The 14,908-nt window shown below is 42.3% G+C and overlaps 1 protein-coding gene and 1 long non-coding RNA gene across 2 annotated transcripts in view; one reads left to right on the top strand and one right to left on the bottom strand.

Annotated features, from left to right (window-relative positions):
• LOC137325483 (potassium channel subfamily T member 2-like) overlaps positions 1-14,908 on the bottom strand; it is a 576,738-nt gene that overhangs the window by 459,308 nt on the left and 102,522 nt on the right. The window lies entirely within an intron of this gene.
• LOC137325484 (uncharacterized) overlaps positions 11,778-14,908 on the top strand; it is a 65,758-nt gene continuing 62,627 nt past the window's right edge. Inside the window, exon 1 of the long non-coding RNA XR_010963884.1 lies at positions 11,778-11,893. This is a non-coding gene — a long non-coding RNA (uncharacterized lncRNA). The remainder of the gene's footprint in view (positions 11,894-14,908) is intronic.

Below are 14,908 nucleotides of genomic sequence, written 5' to 3'. Positions count from 1 at the left end.
TTCGGCCACAACTGGAGCATTGTGTCCAATTCTGGGCACCGCACTTTAGGAAGGATGTCATGGCCTTAGCAAGGGTGCAGAAAAGACTTAGTTGAATGGTTCCAGGGATGAGGGACTTCAGTAACACGGATAGACTAGAGAAGCTGGGTTGTTCTCCTTAGAGCAGAGAAGGTTAGTGTTCAACATCATGAAGGGTCTAGATTAAGTAAATAAAGAGAAACTGGTCCCATAGGCAGAAGGGTCGAGAACCAGAGGGCACAGATTTAAGGTAATTTAAGGAGAAAAAGTACTGGAGAAACTAATGGGACTAAGAGCCGAAAAATCCCCTGGACCCAATGGCCTACATCCTAAGGTTCTCAAAGAGGTGGCTGCAGAGATAGCGGATGCATTGGTTGTGATCTTCCAAAATTCCCTAGATTCTAGAACTGTCCCAGCGGATTGGAAGGAAGCAAATGTAACCCTGCTATTCAAGGATGGACAAAGAACGAAAATAGGAAACTACAGACCAGTTGCCTGACATCAGTCATTGGGAAAATGCTGGAATCCATTATTAAAGAATTGGTAACAGGGCACTTAGAAAATCATAATATGACTAGGCAAAGTCAACATGGTTTTATGAAAGGGAAATTGTGTTTGACAAATTTATTAGAGTTTTTTGAGGATGTAACTAGCAGGGTAGATAAAGAGAAACCAGTGGATGAAGAATATTTAGAATTTCAAAAGGCATTCAATAAGGTGCCACACAAAAGGTTGTTGCACAAGATAAGGGCTCATGGGGTTGGGGATAATATATTAGCATGGATAGAGGATTGGTTAATGGACAGAAAAGAGAGCAGGGATAAACAGGTCATTCTCGGGTTGGCAGGCTGTAACTAGTGGAGTGCTGCAAGATCGGTGCTTGGGCCTCAGCTATTTACAATCTATATTAATGACTTAGATGAAGGGTCTGAGTGTAATGTATCCAAGTTTACTGACAATACAAAGGTAGATGGGAAAGTAGCTGTGAGGAGGACACAGAGTCTGCAAAGGAATATAAACAGGTTAAGTGAGTGGGCAAGAAGGTGGCAGATGGAGTATAATGTGAGGAAATGTGAGGTTATTCACTTTGGTAGGAAGAATAGAAAAACAGAATATTTTTAAATGGTGAGAAACTATTAAATGTTGGTGTTCAGAGAGATTTGGGTGTCTTCATACAAGGAACACAAAAGTTCGTGTGCAGGTACAGCAAGCAATTAGGAAGGCAAATGGCACGTTGGCTTTTATTGCAAGGGGGTTGGAGTACAAGAGTAAGGAAGTCTTACTACAATTGTACAGGGTTTTGGTGATACCTCACCTGGAGTGCTGTATACAATTTTGGTCTCCTTTTCTAAGGAAAGATAAACTTGCCTTAGAGGTGGTGCAACAAAAGTTCACGAGATTGAATCTTGGGATGAGAGGGTTGTCCTATGAGGAGAGAATGAGTAGAATGGGTCTGTACTCTCTGGAGTTTAGAAAAATGATAGATGATCTCATTGAAACATACAAGATACTGAGGGGGCTTGACAGGGTAGATGCTGAGAGATTGTTTTCCCTCGCTGGAGAGTCAAGAACTAGGGGCCATAGTCTCAGGATAAGGGGTTGGCCATTTAAGACTGAGATGAGGAGGAATTTCTTCACTCAGAGGGTTGTGAATCTTTGGAATTCTCTACTCCAGTGGGCTGTGGCTGCTGAGTCATTGAGTGTATTCAAGGCAGAAAGAGATACATTTTTGGACTCTAAGGGAATCAAGGGATATGGGGATCGGGCGGAGAAGTGGAGTTGAGGTCATAGGTCAGCCACGATCTTATTAAATGGCAGAGCAGGCTCGAGGGGCCGTATGACCGACTCCTGTTCCTGTTTCTTATGTTCTAAGGTGATTGGCAAAGGAACCAAATGCGACGTGAGGAAAAACTTTTTTTACGCAGCGAGTAGTTATGATCTGGAATGCTCTGCCTGAAAAGGTGGTGAAAGAGATTTATTGGATGAATACTTGAAGGGAAAAAATTTGCAGGACTACGGGGAAAGGAGCAGGGAATGGGACTGACTAGATTGATCTTACAAAGAGCAGGCACAGGCTCGATGGGCCAAATGGCCTCCTTCTGTGCTGTAACCATTCAATGATTCTGTGTGTAAAACGTGCAGCCGATCTGAACACATCATTTATTCACTGAGCAGGGTAAGTTGAAATTACCCCCTAAACATACACAAACAGCAGTAGACACAAATGGCTGCAGAGTTTAAAATGGCTGATGTGATGTCCTTATTGCCCCCTATTCCAATGGTAAAATTTAAGTTCAGACAAATGTGAAATTAATTCAATAAAGGGATCAGCAACAAAAAGAATACTCTTTTAAACACAAAGTTCACAATGCTGCTTTACAACTGAAAAAATAAACAATGGAATTGCGGTGAAAATTCCACAACTATACTGTCAAACGTCATGATTAGTGGGCAAAGGTGGTGGTGAAGACTGTTGACATTTCTTTGTAGCTATGATTACTGTAAGTGAGGACTTTAGGATCTTTCTGTTCATTTTTTTATGCAAGATGTAGAACAACATCTCACTTTATACAACCAATGAAGCATTAATCAACAGTGAATGTTTCTGCTTTATTTTATCACTTCAGGACATGATGTCCTCACGGTATTTTAACAATAACTTTATTTCCACTGCATCATTAAATAGTATGAAGAAAAGTAAACATTAAATGCACTAACTCAATGCTTGAATGGGTCTCCAATAGTTCAGCTTCAGCTTTTTATTTTTAAAAAAGGAAACTGGCTTCTGCCAAAGTGAACAAATATTTTCCCCAAGTGTGCAATTTCTTCATCAGCTTGCTCAATTCAAAATTGAGCATACAATAATTAAGCAAAAAATAAGATATTACCTGTGTTTGAACAAATTATGCCCAACATTATCCAAGTGCCGCACTCGAAGGGCTGCGTGGCCTACTCCTGCTCCTATTTGCTACATTCTTATGTTACAATGCCATTGATGTTAAAATGACATGTCGTTTATTACCATTAATATCTACCCATCATCTCCAGATCCAGAAACATCTGGAAGTACAGCATAATGCACAGCCTCGATATACCAGCGCCAGAACTGTCCCATGCGGCAGCACAAAAGCTAAGGCAGCTCATAATCGTAGAAAGGTTACAGCATGGAAGGAGGCCTTTCGGCCCATCGGGTCCGTGCCAACTCTATGCAAGAGCAATCCAGCTAGTCCCACTCCCCCACCCTATCCCCGTAGCCCTGCAAATCTTTTCCTTTCAAATACTTATCCAGTTCCCTTTTAAAGGCCATGATTGAATCTGCCTCCACCACCCCCTCCGGCAGTGCATTCCAGATCCTAACCACTCGCTGTGTAAAAAAGTTTTTCCTCATGTCACCTTTGGTTCTTTTGCCAATCACCTTAAATCTATGTCCTCTGGTTCTTGACCCTTCCGCCAATGGGAACAGTTTCTCTCTATCTGGACCCTTCATGATTTTGACCACCTCTATCAAATCTCCTCGCAACCTTCTCTGTTCTAAGGAAAACAACCCCAGCTTCTCCAGTCTATCCACGTAACTAAAGTCCCTCATCCCTGGAATCATTCTAGTAAATCTCTTCTGCACCCTCTCCAAGGCCTTCACATCTTTCCTAAAGTGTGGTGCCCAGAATTGGGCACAATACTCCAGTTGTGGTCGAATTTGTGTTTTATAAAGGTTCAACATAACTTCCTTACTTTTGTACTCAAGCCCAGGATCCCAGAACACTCTTCAAGCACAAATTGTTTAAACTGGTAAAAGTTGAACTAGAAAGGCCAGTAATGGGTCACAAGTGTCCCAAACCAAAGGTCCCAGCAGAGTGACAAGTAGGGATAATGGGCCAACCTTCATTAATACTGCGTTGAACAAATTAGCAAAGTATACAGTGTCCTACATGACTTAATGGCACAATATGATGGATTGGAACGTAATGCTCCAATTTAAAAACAACGCCTATCTCAATGATGAATATCACACCCACTGAGATATTGGCCTCGATTTTTACAAGGGGCAGGTCGGGGTGGGTACGGTGAGCGAGCCTTTTAGCCGGCAGCACACCTTAACAGCAGGGCCTCATTTAAATAAAAGTTCCCGGAGTCCCGCCTGACACCTGGCCAGATTCACCACCTGATCGGAGGGAAGGGCAGAACTGGGGATTTAGCGGGGGTGGACGCAGGGGCTCCTGCACAGTCAGCAGTAGGCCAGGGCTGAGGTGGCCCTTGGACTCCTTGAGTGGTCTGGGGTGGGGGTGGGGGGGGGGGGGGGGCGGAAACTGCCCTGCTCCTCCTGCCCAACAAGTTCAAACAAAAGGAAATTTCTTACACTCACCGTGACCTCTTCTGGCCAGTCGGCTCCTCCCACATGGGACTCCCCCCCCCGTTTTGATGTTAATATTACATCGTGGCGTCGTTGACATTATCAGGCCGTGACTTTTACGTGTTAAGTCGGCCCCCACCTGCCTTTAGCAGGAGTCTCAGGAATGGCCTGAATTGACTCCGTTAATATTATGGCGGCCGGGAATCCAGTGGGTTGGAGGCGGGATCGCGATTTTCAAGATTTTAAACCCACGTGGGGGGTTAAAATCAAGGCTATTGTGCTGGAGCACCACATTATACTATAGAGAAATAACAACCTACACACTGACTGCAAGAGAACGCTCAGTGACCCAGGGACACAAGACATCAGAACCAAGATATTGGGTCATTAGCTAGCATGTCTCCGAGCTTTAATATCACAGGCAACATATTTCCACAAACCTCATGAAGTGGTGAGCCCTGAAGTGACATTTAGAAACAATCTATGACCCGGTGATTTATTCTTCCATCATCTCCACACCCCCCAACTGAATGTCCCCAGTTCAAATGTCACATTCCACCAATAGCATTATTACAATAAGGATGTTCAACTTACGACCCAGGCGTAAAACCGGTATTTTTAAAAATTCGTTCTTGGGATGTGGGCGTCGCTGGCGAGGCCAGCATTTATTGCCCATCCCTAATTGCCCTTGAGAAGGTGGTGGTGAGCCGTCTTCTTGAACCGCTGCAGTCCATGTGGTTAAGGTTCTCCCACAGTGCTTTCAGGAAGGGAGTTCCAGGATTTTGACCCAGCGACGATGAAGGAACGGCGATATATTTCCAAGTCGGGATGGTGTGAGACTTGGAGGGGAACGTGCAGGTGGTGTTGTTCCCACGTACCTGCTGCTCTTGTCCTTCTAGGTGGCAAAGGTCGTGGGTTTGGGAGGTGCTGTCGAAGAAGCCTTGGCGAGTGCATCCTGTGGATGGTACACACTGCAGCCACAGTGCGCCGGTGAAGGGAGTGAATGTTTAGGGTGGTGGATGGGGTGCCAATCAAGCGGGCTGCTTTGTCCTGGATGGTGTTGAGCTTCTTGAGTGTTGTTGGAGCTGCACTCATCCAGGCAAGTGAAGAATATTCCATCACAATCCTGGCTTGTGCTTGTAGATGGTGGAAAGGCTTTGAGGAGTCAGGAGGTGAGTCACTTGCCACAGGATACCAAGCCTCTGACTGGTCTTGTAGCCACAGTATTTATATGGCTGGTCCAGTTAAGTTTCTGGTCAATGGTGACCCCCAGGATGTTGATGGTGGGGGATTCAGCAATGGTAATGCCATGGGGAGGTGGTTAGACTCTCTCTTGTTGGAGATGGTCATTGCCTGGCGCGAATGTTACTTGCCACATATCAGCCCAAGCCTGGATGTTGTATCACGGATAAGCCGCCCATTATAGAAACTGCACAATTTTTATTCCCATTGACATGAATTGAAATTAAAATCAGCTGGTTTCTGTAACGTCAATTTTACACCCCAGAAAATCTGCCCCAATATATCCACAGACACATAGGGCTAGATTTTTGGACGTCCGACACATGGAGCTCCACAGCACAGTGCTGTGACACAACCAACTGCACAGCAGGAGGGAGGGCAACCACAGAGAGAGATGCGTCGCAGAGGGCACTACCCTCACCACAGATCGAGGCTCAGCTTCCTGGACCTCTCTGAGCAGCAGCACACACGGAGGCTCAGAGTCACTCGACAGGTAGTCGTGGACATCTGCAGCCTCCTTCATGCCGAGCTGCTCCCGGCTGGCCCGAGCACCATCTTCTTAACTGTTGCTGTCAAAGTCACCACTGCCCTCAACAACTTCTCCTCCACATCCTTCCAGGGTGCCACCGGGGACATCGCCGACGTGTCTCAGTCGTCTGCACAAAAGAGCCCTGCAAATACATCTACACCCACTCTGCAGTGACACAATGGGTGGCATCAGGTGTGGGTCTTCATGGTGATCCTCAGGAAAGGGCATTATTGTGCAAACCAGACAATATTTGCAAAGACGTGGCAGTAGTGGTGACAATATAATATGTTATGTGAGTTGATCAGAAATCAAAATATAAATTAAAACCATGACAAGCCCTCAAACACCCTTGTGCATCCCCTTCATGCTCACGACACGTTTGCCTTACGCTTCCTACTACACGTATGTGATGCATGCCCTGTAGCTGCAGCACAGGTAGTGGCAGGTTTGGTGTGGCTGACCATGAAAGGGATGCATGAGAGGGTGAGTATAAGACAGAGCCATGAGATTGTATGAGGATTGGGTTGAGTGGTAGTGGTGGGATGAGTAGTGGCGAGGTGAGTAAGTGCAGGTAATATGAGGATGAGCTTTGAGTGGGTGTGAGGAGTGATGTGATAGAGTAGTGTTGGCAGTGAAGAAGGAGATGTGGGGTGGGGGCGGTGATGTGGCAGACGGAGTGTAGGGGAATGAGTAAATGTACTCACTTCGGCTGACCTACTTAGGTCATTGAAGTGCCTCCTACACTGTATGCAGGTGCGTGATATGTTGGTGGTGTTGGTGACCTCCTCTGCCACCTCGAGCCAGGCCTTTGTGGTTGTAGAGGCAGGCCGCTTCCTCCCATCCGCCGGGGAGAAGATCTGTCCTCCCCCTCCTGCTCACCCCATCCAGTAGGACCTGGAGTGAGGGATCAGTAAACCTGGGAGCAGCCTTCCCCCTGGGCTGCTCCATGCTGTAATTTTGGCTCCTTTCTGCAGCATCAGTCAGTGGAGGACTGCCCCTTTAAATAGGGCTCCTCCAGCTGACAGCCTATGATGCGCCTGCGCAGTCCGCCCGCTGCGCAGCTTTCCAGCACAAAACCCAGAAGCCAAGGTAGGTGGCTTCAATTAGGCTGCGATCGCATGCGAAGCACCCCGAATTCACTGGGCGGGATACCCACGCGTCCAGTCAACCCCCCGCTGCCAACCCGCCTCTCTCCTAATATCGGGCCCATAGGATGGAACATTCTATGGTCTCATTGGGAAAGGCCACAAAGTCCACGCACGTTAGGCACGTATAACATGCATTTTATCTTCATAATTATTTGAAACAGTCGTTTTATTTTAAATTTACCATTCTAGAGAGGCTAATATGGGTAATGGTAGTGGCTGAGGGGATCATACAATCCTGACAACCTGTCTCAGAGAGGTGAATATGCTAAACCATTGAATGGCAGTCCTCTCATTATCATTGTAGATTTCTGTTAGCCAAAATGAGTGAGAATAAAGGTTGTCTGGAAACTCCCATGCTATACTACTGGTATTGTATTGTAATACCAATGGTACATAAGCATAGCATGAGTCCATTTCCCAATGATTTGACTTTACTGATGGTGGCAAGTTGGCATAAAAATTACTGCTCACCGGAGTATCACTTAATCAGTCCAACCAGCAGTAGGTTTAAATTCTCCTGTTTCAGACCATAATGACATGCAATAGCTTGAATAGAGAACCCTTAACAGTGTCTGCTACAATAAGTCCTTTTCATCCTCAATTGCCAATTACTCTATAAGGAATGCCTATTTAACATTAAACGTGGGCTAAAGGAAACACAGTAAGATGATGACAACGATGATATTGTTGATGGAGGAAAGTGTTGAAAGGGGTCTGCATTGCAAGTGGCAGTCATCAGTGAGATTGCTGAGTGCCTTCAATAGCTTAAGTTTCAAACAGCTGCATGACTGTCTTTTTAATGTTGTTAATGATATCATAAAGAGACTGCCACTATCACTGTACAACTGCCTATTTTAGAAATCATAGAAATGTCCATATAAGCCTATAAGTATCTTTGCTGCTGCTTTAAATTAAAGCACGGAATACTAATATTCCGTTCTTATTCACTTCTATTGTATGCAAGAGGCTTTTTGACAAGTTATGTGTTTAGTGGGACTCAGCTGCATAATGGTTTTATTCTGCTTCTATGTACTGAGAAGTTCAATCCAAAAGCACCTTGGAGCAGAAAAATGTTCAAATTGCCTTTCATGGCCTGTGACAGATGTTAAGGATTCCCCTCAAGAGCTCTTTGCTCTTCAGATAAACAAGTCTGACAAAGCTAGTAAACCAAAGATAAGATATTGTTCAGACACACTCAAGGTTTATTTGTTGCAGTATAAAATTAACCTTTTGCTCTCCCTGCTTATATAATCAAGATTACATAATCCTCATTTTATTATTTTTAATATGTCATGATACAATGAAATCTGCATCTCACTGGAGTAGCATCAACTAGCTGCTAATAGAGTAGTGCTGTAACCTCTCTTTAATGACCAGAATTATAAACTTAGGAGGCATAAATACTGTACCTTTAATTGTTTATGCATTTCTTTATTGATGACTTCCAATTGACTGTCACCAGCTTGATAGCTTCTGCTGAAAATTTTAGTTCACTCATTCTGTTATGTGCATGCCAACTGTTCTTAATGGAAGACTTGCATTTTTGAGGGGGCAGTAACTACTAATCATGTTGCTTCCAGTGATTTTGTAATCCATTATTCTGGTAGAAGCAGTATCAGCGGAGTTGCTAGCAGGTATCAGATTTTTTCCTTTTCTCCACAAGGCTCAGGAGAGGGCAGTTAAACAGTCTAATCAAGGCATAACTGCTCAAGTGTTGATCTACCACCACCAGTCTAAGTGGCATAATTGTTTGCATTGGCAAAGGAGAATCAGATTATTATTGAAGCACAGGCATGTCCACAGGTATGTATTCCAATTACAGGACACTGATAGTAGCCTCATACCGCAAATACCCATGCCACTAGGCAACGTGTAAAAGGAGTACTGTATTGGGTTCTGGAGCACACCAGTTGCACACTATCACCAAGGGGAAGCACTAGGGTAGCAAACAGTAACAATATACATTGGGCAATAAAATTTGCAGTTGTACCATGTCCAGAGTTATCATGCTGGATATGATGTCAGCAAATGATAGCAATATTATTTTTGACAGTTCAGCAGGAAATTAAATCATTGTAAATTAATGTTGCTGATATCCTTTGTGACAGCCTGGAATGAGCCTGAGGCAAAAACATTGACAACCATTGGCAGGAAGATGCACGCCCTCGAGTTTGACTGCAGCTCAGCTTGCAACATATGACAATATTCAGTCACAACCTCCCTGGGCAATTCTAGCCTCCATATCCATTGTTCCTAAGACAAGTGCACCTTTGCCTATAGTTGGGAGGGTAATGGCAGGTGGGGATAGTCCTCTTATGATGTAATCTGATATGCTTGGCATCCCCCATAACTCCTCCTCCTTCGAACAGTGTAAATAAAGAGGGAACACCATAGAGATGCCCATTGCCTGGAGTAGCTAGTTATCACAAAACTCATCTTACAAAGCACCCACCACAACAACACCGTCAGCCAGTTAGTCAAAAAAATTGCAGCAAAAGTATCAAAACCTAATCTAAGAGCACACTTAAAACTTGCAGACCATCCCCTTAAATAATTTTGTACTTAAAAGCAGCCTAGCAACCCTGTATGCCCAATTTATATGGGTGAAATTAAGAAGTGAACACCAGATTAAAGGCCAGGAAGTGACATTGGTGTCTAAATGATGTCACTTCTACTGCATTACCAAGTTAAAATGAAGCTCCCACCTATTTTACATTGCCTGCTGAAAATTTGTGCTATGCACATCATGCATCATGCTGATCACTGCAGATATTAAGGTGCCATAAGGCACAGATTGCATACATTTATGATTCTAAATTTCATGTTTCTATTGTTTTAGACATGAACCTAAATTGACCTGTTCTCAGGTCACCTTTTTAGTCTCACAGTTTACACTCTTCACTTCATGCTTCTAGCTACAGAACTTGCTCAATGTCCAGGAAGGTCCACACAGCAATGGGATAAACGCATTGCTGACCTATATGGAGCTGAGGTCAGCTGCGCATGTCAGAACAAAATGGCAGTCCCGACAGTAAAAGTCAGCAATATCAGTGATCTACATTTGTTGCCAGTAGCCTTCAAAGGCAGGGAAAAAAGCCTGAGCTGCACTTCTCTGGTCCCAGAAGTATGCACATTGTCTCAATTATACGACAGCCTTGCTTTCAAAGGATATCAGAATGCATTGCCGACAGATTCAGTGGAAGTATGCCAAGCTGTAGAAAACGGTGGTCATTCATTTTAATACCACTGGGTTCATGCAAGCGGATAAATGGTAAAGCACTTACCAAATTTATGACTGCAAAATTACTTGTGCTTTACAGGAATGTAGTTTGTTAAATAGTCATATCACAATAATGCCAAATATTATTTATTTTGTGACACATTTAAAATGGACAGATATGTAGGTAGTTTGCTACTTCATTGCATTTTATGCTTATTTAACCAACCAATTTATTTCACACTCATTTATAGGCCCAATATAATTAGCTAAGCTGTAAAGAATCATTCATTACAATAAGTTATACTAAGGATCATGAAGTTAGCTAAAAACTAAGTGAAAATTGCCATGAAAATCATGATACATTTCCTTTATTTGCAGTGAAGGTCGACAGATATTTTTGAACACTTTGAGTAGGAAATTCCTATCAAAAAGACATTAGCCCAAAAATTACTGTCATCAATATTAGTGCACAAATCCATAACACATTCTATTACATTCCCATGTCTGTTATTTTAACATAGGCATTAGTCTGTTTGTTTTAAATGAGCTAATGCCTCCACTAAAATGAAAGATTGGGTCACATGAATGTATTCCTCCGCTAATATGACTGTCACTTGTCCGTGGTGTTTTTACCATTTATCCACAGAAGGAATGTGAAAATATGAATTACTTCTAATGTTTCTTTAAGGAAAAGTGCCTTTCTCAAGTTTTTTTTAAAAAAGACTCCTGGACGAAAGGTGGTTCATATGCTAAAGGAAGTTGATTTCCCTCCGAGACTAAGCCAGATCTTCAAAGAAGAATGTTCCTAATTTCTGCCTTTTCATCTGCAAGGTAATGTGAACATAAAAACATGTATCTTCACCTCCAATACAATTCAAAACCAGCCATATTACCACACAGGGATGTTCTTAAGCTGACAGGTAATTACATGGAGTCATTCTTCATCTGCCTCAGGGTAAAGAAAGAACAAAAAGCAACTATGCTATTACTTCTTTCTTTCAAAATGCTGACCACTGTGACTGAGAGAACATTACTTTAGCTTATGGCCAAGTTTAAATAAGGAAATATTTTCTGAGTCTTTGCTTTTCATCCACATTCCTCAATAACTAGAAAAAAATCAAACATTATTCACAGACATGGTTGGTTGCTACAGTAATGCTTGATAAAAAGGCAAAGGTTGAAAATACACGTCAAAAGCAGCTAACCAACACATTAATATTAACTAGAGATAGAAATGGCAAAAGGCAAGAGAAATAAAGAGAAAGAGAGAAGACAAAATATACGCATGTTCAAGGACTTACGATGTTCAAGCTGGAAATTTTCGAAGCCGCTAAAAATATGATGAGCCAACTTTATAAATTTCCCATCAGCCTGAATTTCAAGAAGAGGTAACTCCACTCAAAAAAAAGTCATCAATTTTATATTTTAATGACTTTTCTTTAAAAAATATAAATATATAAGGATCAATTTCCTTCTTTTGTACTGGAGGATAAATCATTTAAATCATTATTTTTATGAACAAAGGTTTTAGTAAAAAGTTGGTTGCTATTACTGATGCCTTACAGCAAAAATATGCAATTGATTTTATTAAGAGGGTACCACCATTGATAGAAAGTTGTTAGGCAATATATTTGGGCTATTCTGTAATCAAATATCAGCTAATTCTTGGAGAAAATATGACTATCGCTTACACACAACATAAAATTACATTTGTCTCCGATTTGACATTCCACTTAAAATGTTTATTTTACATTATCAAACCAGAACTCGTTACCCAACTTTCCCTATCCCAGTTTTTAACATTTCCCCTAGTGTGAACATACTTTGTATCCTTTCTACATCTACCGTTCTGTTTCTCTCTTATCCCTTCTAATATTCCTTTTAGTTATTCTCAGCATCAAGGCAAAGGAAAAGTCACGGTAATCTGCTATATAAGATTCAAGAATAGAAACATAGGAATAGGAGTAGGCCATTCAGCCCCTCAAGCTTTCTTCCCAAGCTGTTCTGAATTTGTTAATTTGTTAACCACATGATCAATTGAAATAATGGCCCGGCATTTGCTGAAAAAATAACGGCGTGTGACTGACGCACACTGTTATTAATGTGCAAATCGGCCAGCAACTTGTGGCGAGGAAGAGATACCCCATCAATTGCGAATTGCCACAAGCTTCTGCACGGAAACGGCATCTCACCCTTAACCTCACCGTGATTTTCAAGAAGTTGCTGCATTTGCACGTTAATTGCCCATTAAACTCACCACAGAAAGTTAAGGCTAGTAATTAATAGTGTAAGTACCCTTTTAACAACGTGATAATTGTTAATGACTGCCAATCAGCCTCTCTGGCCCAGAAAGTGAACTATTAAAAAAGTGTGGAGTCTCATTCCTTCAGGTAGTGAATTGTTGTTGGAGATTTTAAAAATGTCAAATTTAAAATGTTCAAACTTTTTTTCCTTACTTTTCCTTTATCACTTTTTTCTCTCTCTTCTAATCCAATCTTTCTTTCCCTCTCTATTTCTCTTTCTGTACCTGATTTGACATTGAATTCACCCACTCCAATTTACCCTCCTTCTCAGTCCTTCCTCTGTTTATTTCTCAATCCTTAAATCTCATTGAGGTTTAGGAGATACACTATTGATCCCGTCATTCACCAAGGTCCCAGATGCCCCGTTGCCCTCGCTGTGCCGTTATCAGCTCGCACTTCCAGCAACTTACAGGGCAAAACATTTTTGAGCTGAAGGGTGCAGGAAAAAATCAACTAACCAAGCATGCCACGAGATGCCCCACTCCAGCAAATTCTGGGCCATTATATATATGATCTTTGGGGGTTTAGATCTGAGAGTTGACCTCAGGCATCCTCTGCTGCAAAAGAAACCAACGCAAATTATTGGCACTATTTGAAGCTCGGCAACTTCTAAGTTTCAGCTGGTACAATTAAGCCATTAGCATTTGACAAGCATCTGTGCATGTAATTAGAGATGGAGATAGTGCAGGAAAGTGGAATTGAGGAGGAAGATCAGCCATGATCTTACTGAATAGCGAAACAGGCTCGAGGGGCCGTATGGCCTACTCCTGCTCCTATTTCTTGTGTAGTGCTATATGTACTGATATGGCATGGGGTTGGGTGGGGGTAGGGGTTCGAAAAATTTCAGTTGTGCTGAGACGGAGACTGATAGCACTTTAGTTAAGTATCGTGCAGGTTTTAGTAAGAACATTTTTTAACGCAGCTGTGTGTTTCCAAAGCTGCTTTATTGTCAGCCTGAGGATACGACATAGAGTGATGTATTATAGGACATTTCATAAAACGCTTATCTTTTGTTTCTGTGGGATTTCTACTTAAAATTAACAAATTTAATGAGAATATAAATTATAAAGAATGTAAAGGGTATACAATTGGGGACTGTAATGTCTTTTGTGTGACAATGATTATTGCACGCCCGCCTGGAGCAGTTTGAAAAAAAAACTTAGCAATTGCCTTTTCTTGCCTCAGAGGATAATAAACTAGATATTTAGAAATTAATTTCTATGCGAACAAGGATGTTAGAAGTATATATGTAGGTGAGAACAATCGGTGCATTTACATTGAAAGAAATCAAACTCAGTGAACTGTCACAACAGCACAGAATTATGCGCATTAACATGAATGAGGTAACACTGGTACATCCCACTACTCAACATATCAGCCCTGTTAAAAAGTTAGAACACTTCCCTCTGTTCCCAACCCCCGTTCACACTGTCCAGTGGCATCATAGCCCCTCACCTCTTCAGCATGAGCACAAGTAAGTTACAATGCTTTATGAGGAGATTTCATTCGAGAGCCAGAAAAGTTGTTTTAGTTGCCAATCCAACAGCTGAAAATGCTGACCACCTACTTGGAAAGTGACGCTTGGGAACTATGGCTGGAATTTCTGGAAATTTGAGGAAACTACGGCGCAAGATCGGAGTTGCGTCATTTTCTTCCAAGGAAATTCGCATTTAATTGATTCACAGCAAAACATCGCCACTCAAGTATTTCCTCGATTGTTTGCGTACTTCCCAGGTACATCCACCAAAACCCTCCACCGCTTAGTTACATAGCTCCACCCCCATGCAAATGAACAGCTTTGCACAAGTTTCCTGGATTAATGCACTGGTGTAGATTTAGGTCACCTGAAATCAGCATAACTGAGATTTATGGAGTGTTACTGAGATTTTCTTTGTGATTTTAACAAAATTTTCTTAATAAAACCTGCACTATACTTAACTAAGTGCTATCAGTCTCAGTACACCTGAAATTTTTCGAAACCCCTCCCCCGCCCCCCACCTTCAAAAGGACTAAGCAGCTGGAACAAACTTTTCAATGGGCATACCCCTGTTCTGCATAATAATGGAAAAGGAAGAGAAGCAGCAGAGACAAGAGGCTCAG

The sequence above is a fragment of the Heptranchias perlo genome, chromosome 9, assembly GCF_035084215.1.
Source record: "Heptranchias perlo isolate sHepPer1 chromosome 9, sHepPer1.hap1, whole genome shotgun sequence".
NCBI classification, from domain to species: Eukaryota; Metazoa; Chordata; class Chondrichthyes; order Hexanchiformes; family Hexanchidae; genus Heptranchias; species Heptranchias perlo.
The sequence above is the reverse complement of the archived record's forward strand: the minus strand, read 5'-3'. Positions and strand labels throughout refer to the sequence as shown.